The sequence below is a fragment of the Ranitomeya variabilis genome, chromosome 4 (genome assembly GCF_051348905.1).
Source record: "Ranitomeya variabilis isolate aRanVar5 chromosome 4, aRanVar5.hap1, whole genome shotgun sequence".
Classification (NCBI taxonomy): domain Eukaryota; kingdom Metazoa; phylum Chordata; class Amphibia; order Anura; family Dendrobatidae; genus Ranitomeya; species Ranitomeya variabilis.
The window spans coordinates 708,217,438-708,228,122 of record NC_135235.1 but is presented as its reverse complement, the minus strand read 5'-3'; positions in this window follow the sequence as shown (position 1 = coordinate 708,228,122).

Sequence of the window (10,685 nt, the reverse complement as noted above, 5' to 3'; positions counted from 1 at the left end):
TTGCATCAGATTTGGAATCATGTGGTGGACAATTTAAAGTTGTCTCAGGAGAAGGCTCAGCGGTTTGCTAATCGCCGTCGCTGCGTGGGGCCCCGACTTCGTGTTGGGGACTTGGTGTGGTTGTCTTCTCGTTTCGTTCCTATGAAGGTTTCCTCTCCTAAGTTCAAGCCTCGGTTCATCGGTCCTTATAAGATCTTGGAGATTCTTAACCCTGTGTCTTTTCGTTTGGATCTCCCAGCATCATTTGCTATTCATAATGTGTTCCATCGGTCGTTATTGCGGAGGTATGAGGTACCTGTTGTTCCTTCGGTTGAGCCTCCTGCTCCGGTGCTGGTTGAGGGAGAATTGGAGTACGTTGTGGAGAAGATTTTGGATTCTCGTGTTTCCAGATGGAAGCTCCAATATTTGGTGAAGTGGAAGGGTTATGGTCAGGAGGATAATTCTTGGGTGGTCGCCTCTGATGTTCATGTGACTGATTTGGTCCGCGCCTTCCATAGGGCTCATCCTGATCGTCCTGGGGGTTCTCGTGAGGGTTCGGTGACCCCTCCTCAAGGGGGGGGTACTGTTGTGGATTCCGTTTTTGGGCTCCCTCTGGTGGTTACAGATGGTACTGGGTGACTTTTGTTTTTGCGGTCTCTGGTTTCCACCTGTTCCATTAGGAGCTGGGAGTTCCCTATTTAGCCTGGTTTCCCTGTCATTCCCTTGCCGGCTATCAATGTAATCAGTGTGTCTCAGTTTACCTCTGGCTACCTGCTCCTATAGCCATCAGGACAAGCTAAGTTTTGATTTCTCAGTTTTTGTGTTTTGCCTTATCATGTTTTTTGTCCAGCTTGCATAAATGTGAATCCTTGCTGCTGGTTGCTCTAGTGGGCTGAAATTACTCCCCATGTACCATGAGTTGGCACATGGGTACTCGTAATTTCAGGATGGCTTTTTGAAAGAAAGGGTTTTTCGCTGACCGCCTAGATTACTTTTGTATCCTTCTGCTATCTAGCTTTAGCGGGCCTCATTTTGCTACATCTGTTTTCATGCCTATGTATGTGCCTTCCTCTCATTTCACCGTTATTACATGTGGGGGGCTGCTATGCCTTTGGGGTATTTCTCTGGAGGCAAGATAGGTCTGTGTTTCCTCTTTTAGGGAAAGCTAGTTCTCCGGCTGGCGCGAGACGTCTAGAATCATCTCAGGCACGTTCCCCGGCTACTGCTAGTTGTGTGTTAGGATTAGGACGCGGTCAGCCCAGGTTCCATCACCCTAGAGCTCGTCCTATTTTTGTTGCTTGTCCTCTCAGCGATCCCCAGCCATTGGGATCATAACATCAAACGTTAACCTCATCTCTAGCCCCAACCCTAACTTTAGCCCCAACCCTAACTTTAAGCTTAATCCTAATGGGAAAATGGAAATAAATCCTTTTTTTTTTTTAATTATTATTTTTCACTAACTAAGGGGGTGATAAAGGGGGGTTTGATTTACTATTTATTGTGGTTCTTATAGCGGGTTTTTTGTTTAGCAGCTGTCACACGCTAAAAGACGCTTTTTATTGCATCACCATATTTTGAGAGCTATAATTTTTCCATATTTTGGCCCACAGAGTAATGTGTGGTCTTGTTATTTCTGGACAAGTTGTCATTTTATTGGTGCCATTTTCGGGCACATGACATTTTTTTGATCGCTTTTTATTACGATTTTTGGGAGGCAGAATGAACAAAAACCAGCAATTCATGGATTTCTTTTTAGTGGGGGGGGGGGGTGGTGTTTATACCGTTCCGCGTTTGGTAAAATTGACACAGCCGTTTTATTCTTCGGGTGAGTACGATTACATCGATACCTCATTTATATAGACGAAAGGAGAAGTAGGGATTTCCAGCACATCCATCCAGTTTGAGTAAAATAACCAAAATTTATTAGGACATTTTAAAAAACAATATTAAAAAGAAAGAGAGAGGAACTCTCTTTGCCTGACGCGTTTCTGGCGCACCACGGCGCCCTTAGTCATAGGAACGAATATAACATGAATACACAGGTTTATATATAACAGGGAACCAATCACAGACATAGCAATTAATTTCATTGGAAAAGGCTGCAGCTGAATTCACATAACAAAACTTTGCCTTATTTATCAAATGTCTTAGAAATACACAAATATCTGTTCTAAATTGCCAAAAAATCCATTAGTTATTCAATATATATAAAAAAGATCATTTTTGTAATTCATACCATGTGGATATTTGGTGTCTAAAGTTAGAATCCAAAAAGCTTCCCGCAGAGCTAATTGCTTCCTCCAATCTCCACCTCTAGGTGACTGACTGACCCTTTCAATGCCAAAAAAAGGAAAAATCTGACAGATCTCCCTGGTGCACAGAAATAAAATGTTTTGTGGCCCCAGAATAACTTGGATTCCTATTCTTTACATTGGTTATATGTTCAGAGATTCTTTTCTTAATTTTCCTTGTGGTATAACCTATATAACTAATATTACAGGCTTTGCATTTTATGCAGTATATAACATGATCAGAATCACAGTTGATAAATGATTTTATATTATAAGTGACATTGTGATTTGAGGAAAAAGAAGTTCTCTTATTGTCTGCAAATTGGCAGACATTACATCTATTGCCAGAACATTTAAAGAAACCCTTCACTGATAGCCATGATGTGGGAGTTTTTCTCGGGCGCACCATACTGGGAGATAAAATATTCCCCAGTGTGCAACCTCTTTTGGCCACTACCCTGCAACCATTTTGGAGAATTGTGCACAAAGAACTATCTTGATTGACTACAGGAAGATATTTGAGAATAATCTGTCTGATTTTGTTGTATTGACTGCTATAAGCAGTAGAAAATGTGATATGCGCTTCAGAAGCAGCATTTACTATTTTCAGAATGCAACAAATTGGTACGTGGAATTTTGGAAACCTGTCTAAATGCATGTTTTATATTAGATTGTTTGTACCCTCTGTCCAGCAGTCTATCAGAAATGATACGACTCTCTTTATGAAACTTTTCATCGCTAGAGCAAATTCTTCTCGCTCTAGTAAGTTCCCCCCTGGGAATGGCGTGAATGGTGTGGCGAGGGTGTGAGCTTGAGGACATCAGGATCGTGTTACCAGAGTTGTCTTTTCTGTAGAGTGAGGTGTTAACCCTTTGTGTTGTATTACTGCCTGTAAGGAGAACATCCAAAAATGAAACTTCATCTGAAGGAATGCCGCTGGTGAAACGCAGATTACACTGATTGTCATTGAGATAGGACATAAAATCAGGAAATTTTGTCACATCCCCCTGCCAAATTAACAAAATATCATCCACAAATCTCCCATACCAATTAAGGCATGGGAGAAATGGATTATCATCTGTAAATATATAAATTTCTTCCCACCATGCCATAAATAAAATTGCTAAAGATGGAGAGAATTTGGACCCCATAGGAGCACCCATGGTTTGAATATAATAGTTATTTTGGAACTGCCCGCCGGCAGATTCCTTACAGGTACATTTTGATCGCTGTGGTAAGTTCTACCACAGCGATCAAAATAAAAAAAATAATAAATAAACCCCCCCCTTTATCACCCCCATAGATAGGGACAATAATAAAATAAAGAAAATATATATTTATTTTTTTTTTCCACTAGGGTTAGGGTTAGAACTAGGGTTAGGGTTACAGGTAGGGTTAGGGTTATGGCATGTGCGGATTTGGCTGCGGATCCGCAGCGGATTGGCCGCGGATCCGCAGCGGATTGGCCGCGGATCCGCAGCGGATTGGCCGCGGATCCGCAGCGGATTGGCGGCTGCGAATTCGTAGCAGTTTTCCATTAGGTTTACAGTACCGTGTACACCTATGGAAAACCAAATCCGCTGTGCCCATGGTGCGGAAAATTCCGTGCAGAAACGCTGCGTTGTATTTTCCACAGCATGTCAATTCTTTGTGCGGATTCCGCAGCGTTTTACACCTGTTCCTCAATAGGAATCCGCAGGTGAAATCCGCACAAAAAAACACTGGAAATCTGCTGTAAATCCGCAGGTAAAACGCAGTGCCTTTTACTTGCAGATTTTTCAAAAGTCGTGCGGAAAAATCTCACACGAATCCGCTACGTGGGCACATACCGTTAGGGTTAGGGTTGGAATTAGGGCTAGGGTTGGAAATAGGGTTAAGATTAGGCTTGTGGTTAGGGTTACGGATAGGGTTAGGGGTGTGTTGGGGTTACAGTTGTGGTTAGGGTTGGGATTAGGGTTAGCGTTGGAATTAGGGTTACGGGTGTGTTGGGGTTAGGGTTGTGGTTAGGGGTGTGTTGGGGTTAGGGTTGGGATTAGGGTTATGGCTACAGTTGGGATTAGGATTAGGGGTGTGTTGGGGTTAGTGTTGAAGTTAGAAATGAGGGGTTTCCACTGTTTAGGCACATCAGGGGTCTCCAAACGCAACATGGCGCCACCATTGATTCCAGCCAATCTTGCATTCAAAAAGTCAAATGGTGCTCCCTCCCTTCCAAGCCCCGACGTGTGCCCAAACAGAGGTTTACCCCCACATTTGGGATACCAGCGTACTCAGGACAAACTGGGCAACAACTGTTGGGGTCCAATTTCTCCTGTTACCCTTGCAAAAATAAAAAATTACTTGCTAAGACATAATTTTTGAGGAAAGAAGAATTATTTTTTATTTTCACGGCTCTGCGTTGTAAACTTCTGTGAAGCACTTGGGGGTTGAACGAGCTCATCACACATCTAGATAAGTTCCTTGGGGGGTCTAGTTTGCAAAATGGGGTCACTTGTGGGGTGTTTCTACTGTTTAGGCACATCAGGGGCTCTGCAAATGCAACGTGACGCCCGCAGACCATTCCATCAAAGTCTGCATTTCAAATGTCACTACTTCCCTTCCGAGCCCTGACATGCGCCCAAACAGTGGTTTACCCCCACATATGGGGTATCACTGTACTCACAACAAACTGGGCAACAAACATTGGGGCCCAATTTCTCCTGTTACCCTTGTGAAAATAAAAAATTGCCTGCTAAAACATCTTTTTTGAGGAAAGAAAAATGATTTTTAATTTTCACGGCTCTGCGTTGTAAACTTCTGTGAAGCACTTGGGGGTTGAACGTGCTCATCACACATCTAGATAAGTTCCTTGGGGGGTCTAGTTTCCAAAATGGGGTCACTTGTGGGGTGTTTCTACTGTTTAGGCACATCAGGGGCTCTGCAAATGCAACGTGACGCCCGCAGACCATTCCATCAAAGTCTGCATTCCAAAACGTCACTACTTCCCTTCCGAGCCCCGGCATGTGCCCAAACAGTGGTTTACCCCCACATATGGGGTATCAGCGTACTCAAGAGAAACTGGACAACAACTTTTGGGGTCCAATTTCTCCTGTTACCCTTGCAAAAATAAAAAATTCTGGGCTAAAAAAATATTTTTGAGGAAAGGAAACACATTTATTATTTTCACGGCTCTGCGTTATAAACTTCTGTGAAGCACTTGGGGGTTCAAAGTGCTCACCACACATCTAGATAAGTTCCTTGGGGGGTTTAGTTTCCAAAATGGAGTCACTTGTGGGGAGTTCCTACTGTTTAGGCACACAGGGGCTCTCCAAACGTGACATGGTGTCCGCTAATGATTGGAGCTAATTTTCCATTCAAAAAGCCAAATGGCGTGCCTTCCCTTCCGAGCCCTGCCGTGTGCCCAAACAGTGGTTTACCCCCACATATGGGGTATCATCGTACTCAGGACAAACTGGACAACAACATTTGGGGTCCAATTTCTCCTATTACCCTTGGAAAATTAAAAAATCCTGGGCTAAAAATCATTTTTGAGGAAAGAAAAATTATTTTTTATTTTCACGGCTCTGCGTTATAAACTTCTGTGAAGCACCTGGGGGTTATAAGTGCTCACTATGCATCTAGATAAGTTCCTTGGGGGGTCTAGTTTCCAAAATGGGGTCACTTGTAGGGGAGCTCCAATGTTTAGGCACACAGGGGCTCTCCAAACGCGACATGGTGTTCGCTAACGATTGGAGCTAATTTTCCATTCAAAAAGTCAAATGGCACGCCTCCCCTTCCGAGCCTTGCCGTGCACCCAAACAGTGGTTTACCCCCACATATGAGGTATCAACATACTCAGCAGAAATTGCCCAACAAATTTTAGGATCCATTTTATCCTGTTGCCCATGTGAAAATGAAAAAATTGAGGCTAAAAGAAATTTTGTGTGAAAAAAAAGTACTTTTTCATTTTTACGGATCAATTTGTGAAGCACCTGAGAGTTTAAAGTGCTCACTATGCTTCTAGATAAGTTCCTTGGGGGGTCTAGTTTCCAAAATGGGGTCACTTGTGGGAGCGCTCCAATGTTTAGGCACACAGGGGCTCTCCAAACGTGACATGGTCTCTGCTAGCGATGAAGATAATTTTTCATTCAAAAAGTCAAATGGCGCTCCTTCCCTTCCGAGCCTTACCATGTGCCCAAACAGTGGTTTACCCCCACATGTGAGGTATCAGTGTACTCAGGAGAAATTGTCCAACAAATTTTAGGATCCATTTTATCCTGTTGCCCATGTGAAAATGAAAAAATTGAGGCTAAAATAATTTTTTTGTGAAAAAAAAGTACTGTTTCATTTTTACGGATCAATTTGTGAAGCACCTGGGGGTTTAAATTGCTCACTATGCTTCTAGATAAGTTCCTTGGGGGGTCTAGTTTCCAAAATGGGGTCACTTGTGGGGGAGCTCCAATGTTTAGGCACACGGGGGCTCTCCAAACGCGACATGGTGTCCGCTAAAGATTGGAGCCAATTTTTCATTCAAAAAGTCAAATGGCGCTCCTTTCCTTCCAAGCCCTGCCGTATGCCCAAACAGTGGTTTACCCCCACATATGAGGTATCAGCGTACTCAGAACAAATTGGACAACATCGTTCGTGGTCCAGTTTCTCCTTTTACCCTTGGGAAAATAAAAAAATTGTTGCTAAAAAATCATTTTTGTGACTAAAAAGTTAAATGTTCATTTTTTCCTTCCATGTTGCTTCTGCTGCTGTGAAACACCTGAAGGGTTAATAAACTTCTTGAATGTGGTTTTGAGCACCTTGAGGGGTGCAGTTTTTAGAATGGTGTCACTTTTGGGTATTTTCAGCCATATAGAACCCTCAAACTGACTTCAAATGTGAGGTGGTCCCTAAAAAAAATGGTTTTGTAAATTTTGTTGTAAAAATGAGAAATCACTGGTCAAATTTTAACCCTTATAACTTCCTAGCAAAAAAAAATTTGTTTCCAAAATTGTGCTGATGTAAAGTAGACATGTGGGAAATGTTATTTATTAACTATTTTGTGTCACATAACTCTCTGGTTTAACAGAATAAAAATTCAAAATGTGAAAATTGCGAAATTTTCAAAATTTTCGCCAAATTTCCGTTTTTTTCACAAATAAACTCAGAAATTATCGACCTAAATTTACCACTAACATGAAGCCCAATATGTCACGAAAAAACAATCTCAGAATCGCTAGGATCCGTTGAAGCGTTCCTGAGTTATTACCTCATAAAGGGACACTGGCAAAAAACGGCAAGGTCTTTAAGGCCAAAATAGGCTGGGTCATGAAGGGGTTAATATATTCCAGCCATACCGGACTCAACTTCCAGCCAACTCCCTTCCCAATCTTCCCCCCTATCCGTCTAATAGATAATTCTATAGGCTTATGGTCCGAAATCACCCTTGGGAGATTTTCCATTCCACAGACAAGTTGTGTCATTATTTCATTCCCCAATGCCATATCTATTTGTGAGAGAGACCCATGCATCGCAGAATAACAAGAGTCGCACACCACATTCTCATTTCTCACTTACCACAGGTCCGTCATTCCAATCTCTTTAATATAATTCCCAAATGCCATCAATTTCCTAATACTTTTACCTGCACTCTGCTTATGTCTATCCCATCCCTCATCTATAACATTTTTGAAATCCCCAATGATAAGTAATGGCAGTCCCGCACGCACCCTGCTTAAATAATTCCATAACCTCACATAACTTTTTCCCGCTGTATAGGAGAGGTATGTAAATAGCTACTAAACTTAACTTAAAATTTTACAAACAACAAAAATATACTGTCCTTCACTATCAACATGGCTTTCAATTTCTTCAAATGGCGTAGACGCTCCTATTAATAAAGAGACCCCTCTAGCATATGAAGAATATGTGGAATGATATGATCTCCCAATCCACCTTCTCTTCAACACCTCCACCTCTTCCCGAAGTAAATGAGTCTCCTGGAGGCATAGAACATCAGGCCTTCTCATCCTAGCATATTCCATGATCGCCGCTCTTCGTGTTTGCTCTTACATTCCAATGAAGAATTTTAATTCTATCACCCATCATACAATTCTATACATACAAATTCCCGACCCTTGAAAATATCTTGCAGCTCTATGTATGCAGTAAAACTCTTCCCTGAACAATTAATCCTTCCCCTCCTCCCTCCCCAACATACAGTAACCCAACAAACCATAACAGTTCTCCCGTTGTATTTTCCCCTCTCTCGTCAGAGAGTGGGTACTCCGTCTAGCTACCCTATAAACGTTACCTCTAAACCACTATCTAAAACTCCTCCACACCTCCTCCGCACATGCATATAGACGATATTATTACAGTGAGTCCCTTCATAGTCCATATCAATTAATATGCAGGAATCAGGAACCTCCATACGACAGCAATATCTTTGTTTTTCCTTGTCAAAAAAATGACACAACACAGCGCGGCATTTCACTCCACTCACTTCCCTCTGTCCTTATCTGCCTAGAGCTGCTTATTATTTGTCAAGCCATTTAGTGGCCTCTTCCGGTGTTTGGAAAAAATGCACTGTTCCCAGGGCCACAACCCTGAGCTTTGCCAGATATAAGGTAGAGTAAGCCAAAGCCAAGTCTCCCAATCTTTTCTTCACTGCACCATATGTCATCCTCTGCTTTTGCACCTCAGCCGAGTAATCAGGATAAATGGAAATTTTTTGGCCATTAAAGCACAGATCGTTGGCCGTTCTTGCTTTCTTTAGTATAATGTCTCTGACTATATAATTAAGGATCTTAGCAAGAATAGTACGGGGGTGATCCCGGCGGGAGGGGTCCCATGGAGACGCTGTGCACTCTCTCCATCGCATAAAGTTTGGTCAAGTTATCAGCTCCAATTTTAGTGCAGAGCAAGTCCTCAATAAACGCTGTAGGATCGGTCCCTTCCACCTTCTCGGGTATGCCCACTAACCTCACATTATTCCGCCTTGAGTGGTTTTCCAAGTCCTCATTTTTATCAGCCAGGGCAGCACATCTCTGCAAACATTGAGTGTGAGACTCCTGCATTTTAGAAAGTTGGTCTTCCAACACACTCACTCTCTCCTCCACTGCCCCCACCCTGGCATCAACTTTTTTTTATGGCTGACTTCATAATGGACATTTCTTCTTTAACCCCATCAACTCTCTTTGTAAGGGTTGTTAGTGCAGTCTTGCAAAATCTAGCCAAGTAATATACTTCCTTCAATGAGGGCTCCCCTAAAACAGGCTCCTCTGTATCTTCCTGCTACACAATCTCCTTTTCCCACCATTCATCCTCACCCATTAACCCCCCCTGTACCGAATCAGCCTCTGAGTCTTCTTCTTCTCCTCCCTGGTTTCCCCCTCTCCCCTTTCAGCCATCACCTTTGCTTCTCCTTCCAGCCTCGCAATCTTCTCCAATTTGGCCGCTATCTCCAGCCTCCTTACATATGAGGCATTTGCTGCGTCTGCCTTCTCTGCTGCATCCATGCTCACAGGAGCAGTCCACACACATCTATTGCTAGGCCATGCCCCCCAGATGAAGTACTTAAACTGCTTCCTAATGGCAAATCTCCGGGACCAAATGGGCTAACAGATTTATATTTTAAAACATTTAAAGCACTCCTTACCCTCCATTTAGTCACTCTGTTTAACAATTTGACATGTTTGGCAATACCATCTACTATGCTACACTCATATATTACTCTCATTCCAACACCAAGGAAGGGCCCACTAGATTGTGCTAATTACAGGCCTATTGCTTAATGCAGATTTAAAAATCTTCACTAAAATATTGGCATTGTGATTGTCTTTTTGGCTTCCTCATCTTATCCATTTTTACGACCAAGTGGGGTTTATACCGTGTAGGCAGAAGGGGGATAATACAAGGAGGGTAATAAACCTCAGTGAGGTTGTAAACAGGATGAAGGGATCAGCATTACTACTCAAACTAGATGCCGAAAAGGCCTTTGACAGCCACGGGTGGTCATTTATGTTTGAAACTCTGAACAAATTTGGACTTTCGAGGCCTGCAGGGTCTGTATTCACTACCCTCGGCATCAGATAAAGGGAACCTGTCACCCCCCAAGCGTTTGAAACTGGCTGGGTTCACATTTCGCTAGGGCAGTCCGTCTAACGGACACGTTTTTAAGTAGTAAAAACGCAATGTAACGGACATTGTAACGCACCCATTAACTTTCATTTGTATGACGCATCGTAACGCATGTCAAAATTGGCATGCGTTTGCAACATTCCGTTTGTTTATGACGTACCTTCCGAACGCGGCCTGCAGCGTTTTTGGGTTCGGTCAAGCTAACGCAAGATTAACGGAAGCGCTAATTCTGCCATTCAAGTCTATTGCTAACACAGCCAGACGTAAATCAAGCAAAATGTCCAAATGAAACCATACGTTGGATTGCGT